Genomic DNA, 10,931 nt, shown 5'->3' with positions numbered 1-10,931 from the left:
GTGCTGTCACACATTCACGTGATGCTTGAGACACAAGAGCCCACATTCGAACCCTGTGGAGGGCGCCAAATGTCCACTTTAAGAACTGGTCGAAGAATTACCCCCTCCATGCAGAAGAATGACGGTTGAACATCACTGGCCCGGTTGAACATCACTGACTGTTCCAAAGAGCATTCAAATATTAAACATTTTGACCAGCCCCCCCCACAAGTATACAGTACCAGTCAAAGGTTTGGAGACACCTACTCATTCCAGGATTTTTATTTATTTTTACTATTTTCCACATTGCAGAATAATAGTAAAGACATCAAAACTATGAAATAACACATGGAATCATATAGTAACCAAAAAAGTGTTAAAGAAATCGAAATATACGTTATATGTGATATTCTTCAAAGTAGCCACCATATGCCTTGATGACAGCTTTGCACACTCTTGGAATTCTCCCAACCAGCTTCACCTGGAATGCTTTTCCAACAGTCTTGAAGGAGTTCCCACATATGCTGAGCACTTGTTGGCTGCTTTTCCTCATCCTAAACCATCTCAACTGGGTTGAGGTCAGGTGATTGTGGAGGCCAGGTCATCTGATGCAGCACTCCCATCATAAAGAAAAACCCTTGAATGAGTAGGTGTGTCCAAACTTTTGACAGTTACTGTATATATATATATATATGTATATTATGTTATATTTGGCCTGACTAAGCAGTTTTCTGCTGATCATTACTGTATGAGAATGGTCTCGTCTGGTATATATTTCACAGGCTTCAGCTTCAGGGTGCAAAATCAGGGTTTGAAGTGAGGGGTCGTAGCCTATATAGGGGTTGTAAGGGCTCCCGAGTGGCACAGCGGTCTAAGACACTGCATCTCAGGCTAGAGGTGTCACTACAGACACCCTGGTTCGAATCCAGGCTGTATCACAATCTTCCGTGATTGGGAGTCCCATAGGGCGGCGCACAATTGTCCAGGTTTGGCCGGTGTAGGCCGTCTTTGGAAATAAGATTTTTTTTTTAAATAAACAATATGGGTTGGTTTGGAGAGGGGTTGGAGATAAGGCTGGACCCTTTAAAAAAGAGAGTGGGACTCACTCACTCTGAGTCATCACATTCCATAACATCATGGATTTATGAATAGTCACATCACAAGATGACATTGTAGCTAGACTGGCTGGTTAGGCCTACATGTAAAGTCTGTTATACACTGGTAATTGTTTGAGGCAATATTGCCGAGCAATTTTGCTGGCAACGGGGTGAGGAAAGGATGACTGTCCTTGTCTCACTGACCCTCTTGCACTGTCTCTGCTTTTCAGATGAAGCCAACACACATTCCTTCCCCAGGGTTGGGGAGTAACTAATTACATGTAGTCTGATTACAAAAAACTAACTGTAGTCAGTTATGTTACAAGCAAAAAAAATATTGTAATCAGATTGCAGATACTTAGAAATCTAGATGATTGGATTACTTTTACATTTAGAAAGGATGTTTGCGTAAAAAAATACATGATGACACCTTCCTGTTTTCTCAATGACACTCAATTCAGCATTGAAAAAAAAAGCACAAGTTTAAGTTTGTTCCACCTGAGTCCACTATGATGACACAACAAATGCATTTGATGGACCTTTTTGTCTTCTTCTAATGCTTCTTAAGGGGAAATTAATCAGATAACGTTACTGGGTTTAGTTACTGATTACAATTTTGGAGTGGTAACTAGTAACGGCTTACATTTAGAAAGGAACCTACACAACACTGTCCCTCCCCCATATTTTGGAGTTATATCAGTATTTTACCCCAAGCCCATTGTGGTGTGGTGTAACCTGAGAAATATTCTCCACAGGTGTACTATCAACCCTAAGACACATTAGAGCTGCTGAAGGTTTCCGGCAGTGTCCCTCATTAGAGATAATAACAATAAGCCTTTCAATGCATTTCAAAATCCAGACATATTTTTGTCCTGTGGCTGAACACTGCAACATAATGACCCAGTATGTGTAGAGAATGGACCAGGTAACATTAGGCCTACATTACCAGACTGGCTCTTGTAAACGCCTAACATCCCCCCCCAACTAATGGCCGATCCAGTTTCTTTGCCATCGGCCATCACACAAGCTTCTTCTGATAAATAGGCTGCCCAGTCCCGGTCTCTCAGGCTCCTCCTGGAGGAAGCTGGGGTGGTATAACGTCCCAGGATGCCTGTACACATTAAGACAGATGGTCTGAATCTGGCCTGTCTGAGCCATCTGACCAATGATGATAGTGCTAAGATGGCCATAGGAGAGCATACAAACCGAGATGGCCATAGGAGAGTATACAAACCAAGATGGCCGTAGGAGAGTATACAAACCAAGATGGCCAGAGGAGAGCATACAAACCAAGATGGCCATAGGAGAGCATACAAACCAAGATGGCCATAGGAGAGCATACAAACCAAGATGGCCAGAGGAGAGCATACAAACCAAAATGGCCATAGGAGAGCATACAAACCAAGATGGCCATAGGAGAGCATAGATGGCCAGAGGAGAGCATACAAACCAAGATGGCCAGAGGAGAGCATACAAACCAAGAAGGCCAGAGTAGTGCATACACAAACTCTCAGCGTTTGATTCATGCGCTTGCATATCAGGGGAAAGAAGGAATGGAAAGACCAATTAATTGTTTTTGAGTGGGTGGGTCGGTGCATGTATGGGGCGGGCCAGGGGGCATTTCTACATCTGATTTAGTTGTCAATGTTCCATATCCCTTTATTTATATATATATATTTTTTAAAGATTATGTAAAGAAAACTGTAAGCCCACTCCTTTATGCTGATCTCTCAACAGCTGTACACTAATAGGAAACAGACCAAGACCCGTAATCAAGTGGTACCCTATTGCCTATATAGTGCAGTACTTTTGACCAGGGCCCATAGGACTCTGGTCAAAAGTAGTGAACTATATAGGCAATAGGGTGCCATTTGGGGGGCACACCCAAAATGCAAAACAGCCATGACATGGGAAAAGGAGTGGGAAGAACGTGCTTGCAGAGTAGGCCTACCATTGGATAAGTCTTTATATAAAGGGGTTACGAATTGCTGATGCCCAGGTCTACTTATTCACCAAATGTCTGCAGCTGCAAGACAATCGCCATTTGTTGGATCAAATCACACTGTGGACCCATCAGGGGTGGATGAAGAAGCCTGTTGTTTTGTGTGAGGCGTGATACACTGACTTACCCTAATAGGATTGTGGTGTGCTGTGGAAGAAATTCTCCAAGATGTTATTGTGGGAATATGTTGCCACCTTGTGGCTAGTTTTTCAAATGGAATAGAGTAAAGTACTCCCAAAGGCTTGTATATGATGTGGCAGATGGACAATGGCTCATGTCTTGGTGCGTGTTAACTTTTCCCTTGCTGCAAAAAAAAAAAAAAAAAAAAAAAAATGCATTTTGGAACTTCTATTTCTCTGTGTGCAAACCACCTTTCAGTTTTTGGACAATGGCTCATGGGCATGGCATAACATGTTGTGCAGATTGAATGGGTTGGCAATTTCAGTTGTTATAGATTGTCAACTATCACTAGCTGTGGTGGGGTGTTTCAGATGGGTATACCACAAAGGTATACTCCAAATAAGGGTCAATGAGTTAGCCAGCCAACATTAATGAACAACCATTTATTAAGAAAGCTTAACTTCGATACTGTATGTGTTGTTGGTAGTTGAGTCAATTAGACCATACCCATTTCAAGTTGAAGTACAGTACCAGTAAAAATGTTTGGAGCACCTACTCATTCAAGGGTTCTTCTTTATTTTTACTATTTTCTACATTGTAGAATAATATTGACGACATCAACACTATGAAATACCACATATGGAATCATTTAGTAACCAAAAGTGTTAAATCAAAATATATTTAATATTCTTCAAAATAGCCACCCTTTGCCTCGATGACAGCTTTGCACATGCTTGGCATTCTCTCAACCAGCTTCACCTGGAATGCTTTTCCAACAGTCTTGAATGAGTTGGGTTGAGGTCGGGAGATTGTGGAGGCCAGGTCAACTGACACAGCACTCCATCACTCTCCTTCTTGGTCAAATAGCCATTACACAGCCTGGAGGTGTGTTGGGTCATTGTCCCGTTGAAAAACAAATGATAGTCCCACTAAGTGCAAACCAGATGGGATGGTGTATTGCTGCAGAATGCTGTGGTAGCCATGCTGGCTAACTGTGCCTTGAATTCTAAATAAATCAGTTACCAGCAAAGCACCATCACACCTCCTCCGGGGTGAGGATTGCAGTGGGAATCTCACATGTGGAGATCATATGTTCACCTACTCGGCGTCTCACGAAGACACGGTGGTTGGAACCAAAAATCTCAAATTTGGACTCATCAGACCACAAGGAAAGATTTCCACCAGTTTAATGTCCATTGCTACTGTTTCTTGGCCCAAGCAAGTCTCTTCTTATTGGTGTCCTTTAGTAGTGGTTTCTGTCCAGAAACTCACCACGAAGGCCTGATTCACGCAGTCTCCTCTAAACAGTTGATGCTGAGATGTGTCTGTTACTTGAACTCTGTGTAGCATTTATTTGGGCTGCAATTTCTGAGGCTGGTAACTCAAATGAACTTAACCTCCGCAGCAGAGGTAACTCTGGGTCTACCTTTCTTGAGGAGGTCCACATGAGAGCTAGTTTCATCAGGGCGCTTGATGTTTTTTGTGACTGCACTTCAAGAAACCTTCAAAGTTCTTGAAATTTTCCGCAATGACTGACCTTCATGTCTTAAAGTAATGATGGACTGTGATTTCCCTTTGCTTATTTGAACTGTTCTTGTCAAATAAATGGACTTGGTCTTTCACCAAATAGGGCTATCTTCTGTATACAACCCCTACCTTGTCGCAACACAAACGATTGGCACAAACGCATTAAGGAAAGAAATTCCACAAATGAACTTTTAACAAGGCACACCTGTTAATTTAAATGCATTCCCGGTGACTACCTCATGAAGCTGGTTGAGAGAATGCCAAGAGTGTGCAAAGATGTCATCAAGGCAAAGGGTAGCTATTTTGAAGAATCTAAAATATATTTTGTTTTGTTTAACACTTTTCTTTGGTTACTACATGATTCCATGTGTTATTTCATAGTTTTGATGTCTTCACTATTATTCTACATTGTAGAAAATAGTAAAAAATAAAGAAAAACCTTCAAATGAGTAGGTGTGTCCAAACTTTTGACTGGTACTGTACAATTTTTTAAAAATTATTTAGGCACGTAAACTGGCTAACTAATTGATCCTGCTTTCTAGTATACCCCTCTGAAAGCAGGATCGTTAAATTAGTCAGCTAATTTTGATAAATGTTTTTTGCCTCTTTTAGAAAGCTAAGCTTGGATATAGGTCATTGGTTGTGTCAATTGTACCATTTCAATTTCACATTTTTAAGCCTCTACTTCTCAGAATATTTGAATATTCATCCTGCCTTTGAAAGGCACCCAGAAACCCTAGACACGCTCCAATTTGCATACCACCCCAACAGATCCACAGATGACGCAATCTCTATTGCACTCCACACTGCCCTTTCCCCACCTGGACAAAAGGAACACCTAGCGTTCAAACCTAGCGTTCACCATAGTGCCCTCAAAGCTCATCACTAAGTTAAGGACCCTGGGACTTACCACCTCCCTCTGCAATTGGATCGTGGACTTCCTGATGGGCCACCCCCAGGTGCTAAGGGTATGTAACAACACATCTGCCACGCTGATCCTCAACATGGTGGCCCCGCAGGGGTGCGTGCTCAGTCCCCACCTGTACTCCCTGTTCACCCAGGACTGCATGGCCAAGCATGACTCCAACACCATCATTAAAGTTTGCCGACGACACAACAGTGGTAAGCCTGATCACCGACAACGATGAGACAGCCTATAGGGAGATCAGAGACCTGGCAGTGTGGTGCCAGGATAACAACCTCTCCCTCAACGTGATCAAGACAAAGGAGATGATTGTGGACTAGAGAGGAAAAGGAGGGCCGAGCACACCCCCATTCCCATCAACAGGGCTGTAATGGAGCAAGTTGAGAGCTTCAAGTTCCTTGGTGTCCACATCACCAACAAACTATCATGGTCCAAACACACCAACAGTCGTGAAGATGGCACGGCTACGCCTATTCCTCTTCAGGAGACTGAAAATATTTGGCATGGGAACTCAGATCCTCAAAAAGGTATACAGCTGCACCATCAAGAGCATCCTGGCTGGTTGCATCACCTCCTGGTATGGCAACTGCTCAGCCTCTGATCGCAAGGTACTACAGGGTAGTGCGTACAGCCCAGTACATCACTGGGGCCAAGCTTCCTGCCATCCAGGACCTCGATACCAAGCGGTGTCAGAGGAAGGCCCTAAAAATGGCCCAAGACTCCAGCCACCCTAGTCAGACTGTTCTCTCTGCTACTGCACAGCAAGCGGTACTGGAGCACCAAGTCAAGGTCCAAAAGGCTTCTTAACAGCTTACCCCCTAGCCATAAGACTCCTGAACAGCTCATCAAATTGATACCCATACTATTTGCGTCGACCCTCACCACCCCCATTTTTACACTGCTGCTACTGGTTAACTACGCAGTCACTTTACCTACATATTACCTCGACTAACCTTTGCGCCCACACATTGATTCTGTACCGGTACCCACCGTATATAGCTTCGCTGCTGTTATTTCGTTGCACTTTAAATTTAAAAAAAACTTCTTTTTTTTTTTACTTCAGTTTGAGTAAATACTTTAACACTTATTTTTCTAAAAACTGCATTGATGGTTAAGGGCTTGTAAGTATTTCACTGTAAGGTCTACCTACACCTGCTGTGTTTGGCACATGTGATAAATACAATTTAATATTTTTTCTTGATCAGCCCCCAGACATCCCAGTATATGGGACACACACACACACACAGAACTCAATAACAGTGCCTAAATCTTTATTTTTCAATAAGCTACATTTTTCCCTCCAAATTAGACAGCTTAACATGACACAAGAGTAACTTAAATTATCAATAGTTGACATGTACGCTTGATTCCAGTCTTAATGGAAGAATAGGTAAGAAATCAAAAGCACTCAAAGATACCTCCATGAACTACTGTTATGTTCATAGGTTCTTCTCTCCCATAAAGTCAGCGATTGTCCACTGCTGTTAGCGTAACATGGTATGGGTAAAAATTAGTTAATTGACCACAGTGAGTTGATAGTGAGACAATGGCTGTGTCTCATTCCAGTCAGTTGGTGCATTGTCACATCACTTTAGAAGCAAGGTCAACTTACAACAAGCTGTAGCCGTTGCAAAAAATACATGGCACTGTCAAACTGGTGAGACGAAGCAGATCGAAGCGAACTGGGCAAGGAGAACGAGACGGCCTGATATGAGAGACTTTGTCTGTGTACAGTAACACAAGGAGAACAGCCCGAACATTACAACAGGGCTTTAGTAGTGCGAGCAAAAGAAAGAAGAAAAAGTTCAACACAAGTTCAGTCAGTCTTTCATACTGTAAGCAGTGCCATCATCTTCTGGAGAGATGAACCAATAACATTGAATGAAGAATCATTTTCTCATCATCATGCTGCACACACCTAGCTGGCGAATGAACCTTGGGTTAACTTGACCGTCAGTCAACTTTGCATTTGTGTTTTATACTTCTGCTGACCCCAGGTGGTACACTTCACACTCACACACACCCACAGTGCCCAGCCTGATAACATATCCATACCCTATCTGCAAAGACAACAGCATTAGCATTTTGCATTAGATAGGCCTACTAGCATAGACCAGCTTAAATTTACAGACAATCATGCCTCGACTTCATAAGCCAGATCAGATACCCGGTCAGATGCAGGTTGCTATGAGTACTTTGTCTAATGTCAGTGGTATCAGATTTTAATTCCCAGTTTAATAATTCTGGACCAGCTACACTTCCCATGAGTAACAACAAATATCAAAATATAAATGGCAGGCGCTTAAATATTATGTACAAGTCAAACAAACTGCCAGGCTGAAACAAATTAAATGGCACAGTTTTTTTTGCCACATTAAACGCAGTCCACATGTGTGATCAAATGATACAAAAAGACAATGCACAGTATGTTATACAGTGTGCCAGAAACCATCTCTGCAAGAAAATGAGAAGTGTAAAAAATATCTACACTATTATGATGAGTCTAAACACTGGTAAAGCCTACCAAAAAAAACTAAGTACAGTTATTACTTCTGGGGGCTACGAAAGTTCCGTTGATGTACATTTTCATGAAAAACAAAAAAACTCAAATAAAAACAAAATTACAGAATATCAACCATGCTTAATCAATTTGCGCCAAACGATTAAAGGTTGTCTGGTACAAATTACACCGTATGCTGCTGAGGAATTGACATTGGTTGGGTGTGAAAGATTTGATGTTCCTGTGCTTCAAATGTGCTTTACTGTGATTCATAAAGAACTGTTTATGGGCCAAATCACACATCAGATTGATATAAGCTGTCTGTCACAGGACAGAGTATGGACTTTGTACTGTCATTTGAAGATGTGTATTTGTACAACAGGTAGGTTCTCCCCTTTTCTCATTGTGCACAGTGAAGGGGCTAAACAACAGAAACAAACACCGGTTTGTTGAGAAAACACATGGAAATGGAATGAGAATGACATTTAAAAAGTTACAATCAGACAACCTGCCCACATTGCAAAGTGAGGCAGATGCAATTCTTCACATCAGAACAATTTTTTTTAAAGAAATTCAAACATTTAGATATCCTACATCCAGCTCAAAAGCGACATTAATAGTTCAACAAGATCAATATATGTATTTTTAAATCATTTTAAGGTACCTCTTTATATTTTCTGATTATTTACAACTGTACAAGCAAAGCACACAGTTCAAAGAACATATTTGATACAGTATTGACTATTTTGCATTTACAGGATTTATATTTCCCCCCCAAAACAAACAGAAAATAAAAACAAGGAACAAAGTTAATCAAAAGAGAGTTGAGATCAATTTTACAAAACCAAAATGCTGCTAGATTTGTACTTTAAGACCAAGTAAGACTTCTGACGTTAGGTATGACTAAATATTTCCATGCGTCTCCCTTAGTAACATGTCGGGGTTTGAAAAAAAAAAAAAAAAAACTAACTCTACGTTGTCTCGTATAAAAGTTAAGGCAAAGTCATTTTCAAGTTTAAATAAAATTCAAGTTTTTAAACACCGGATGGAAATTATACATTTGAAAATATATAAAATTGTATATATTTTTTTCTTGAAAAGAAACTTTAATGATATCTCATGGAATAAACAGCACTGGTTTCTAAATAAGCAGATGCGGTACAACATGTCTTTTATACCATCTCAGGGAAAAAACGACAAAAAAATAATACATCTGCCATTTAAGACCACCCATAAGTGCATCTCAGTCCTTCAGAATCAAACTCCCCAAATAATGTGTTTGCAAACCAAACGGCATGCAAATCAAAAGCAGCAATGACTATCAATACAGGCAATGTCTCCTCTCTCCGAATTAAGTCCTCTTTTCTAAGCAGAGTACTCCAGGGTAGCTCCTTGTTGCAGGAAGACATCAATGATACACTAAAGAAGCGCACAGGTTCCACTTTTTTTCTACTTAGAGATGTATACAAAGCACAGAGGGGAATTTGGAAGCTATATGGTTGTTATATGGAGAGCCAGGTGAAATCTCCAGAAGAAAACCATGCTAAAAATAAACTGGGCATTTCTACTGTATGGAGGGGAAGGTGTTGGAACAACCCAACAGTGCTGCCTACTCTGCCTAACATTTGTCCAAACTGAAAGGACTCAGTGGCTGCTCAGGTTTACAGCATCCAAAACAGGTCAAAGGTCATACTCTGCCTGCTCACAGGGTGCAGTTTACTACTCATATTTTCTGAGTGTCACCCAATGACTAAAGCTATACCTTCATTCTAAAAGGGCTGCCTCATCTTTTACCTTAATATCTAACATTTGTAGTGAAGGAAAAACCCCACTTCTTCCTTTCAACCAATTATACTTAATTGTAAATGTTTTGGAGCCACCAGGATTTCCTAAACTCAGTCCTGGGTCCCCTCCTGGGTGCACATTTAGTTTTTTTGCCCTAGCACTACATAGCTGATTTAAATAATCAAAGCTTGAAGAGTTGGTTATTTGGATTAGCTGTGTAGTCCTAGGGTAAAAACAAAAACGGGGGGAAGAACAGGACATAGTTTGGGAACCTTTGATCTAAGTTGTAAACCCACATTACAATTTGCTACTGTAATACTGAATAAACAAACCGCTTTATAAAAAATAAAACACCACATACCAGTGGTTTCATAATTCACTACCTAAAATGGAAAACAAAATCAAATAAAACACCACTGCAAAAATAAGCCATTGTTAGTGGAACTCCACAGGTTTAAATCAATGAAAGTGAGCACAAAAGAAAATAACTAAAGACTGAAGTTATTTTTATCCTGCACGGAAGTATGTCTAGTAGGCATTTACATGGCAGTAAACAAACAGTTTAACTCGTGTGAATTTCTCCATGTTTCTCCAGGTTAATCAAATTAGTCAACATTTAGATCTTCTGAAACGGATTACCCTGCCACAACATTTAATAATAATGTGCAAGTCAAATGGAAAGAAAAGTTGAAATCCAAGAAGGAGAAAACTACATGTTGTATAACTGATATTTTAAAGGGCTTATAATGTGACTATCAGCAGTTTCAATATTCCTCTTTACATTTCAGAGAATATTCCCTTTTTGCTTCTGTATGTCCAGAATCAAAACAAATAGTGCAAAGTTTAGTTGACGAGATGTATCAAGTATTATTTTCTAAGTACAGTACCAGATTAATTGAAGTAACACGTTCCAGGTTCATCCTCTAGCACCATAGCTATCTAAAATAATTAAGTCACTGCACCCTGCCAAAACCCTACTGCCTACTCCTTATAGTA

The sequence above is a fragment of the Oncorhynchus tshawytscha genome, linkage group LG10, assembly GCF_018296145.1.
Source record: "Oncorhynchus tshawytscha isolate Ot180627B linkage group LG10, Otsh_v2.0, whole genome shotgun sequence".
Classification (NCBI taxonomy): Eukaryota; Metazoa; Chordata; class Actinopteri; order Salmoniformes; family Salmonidae; genus Oncorhynchus; species Oncorhynchus tshawytscha.
This window is presented reverse-complemented; position numbering follows the sequence as displayed.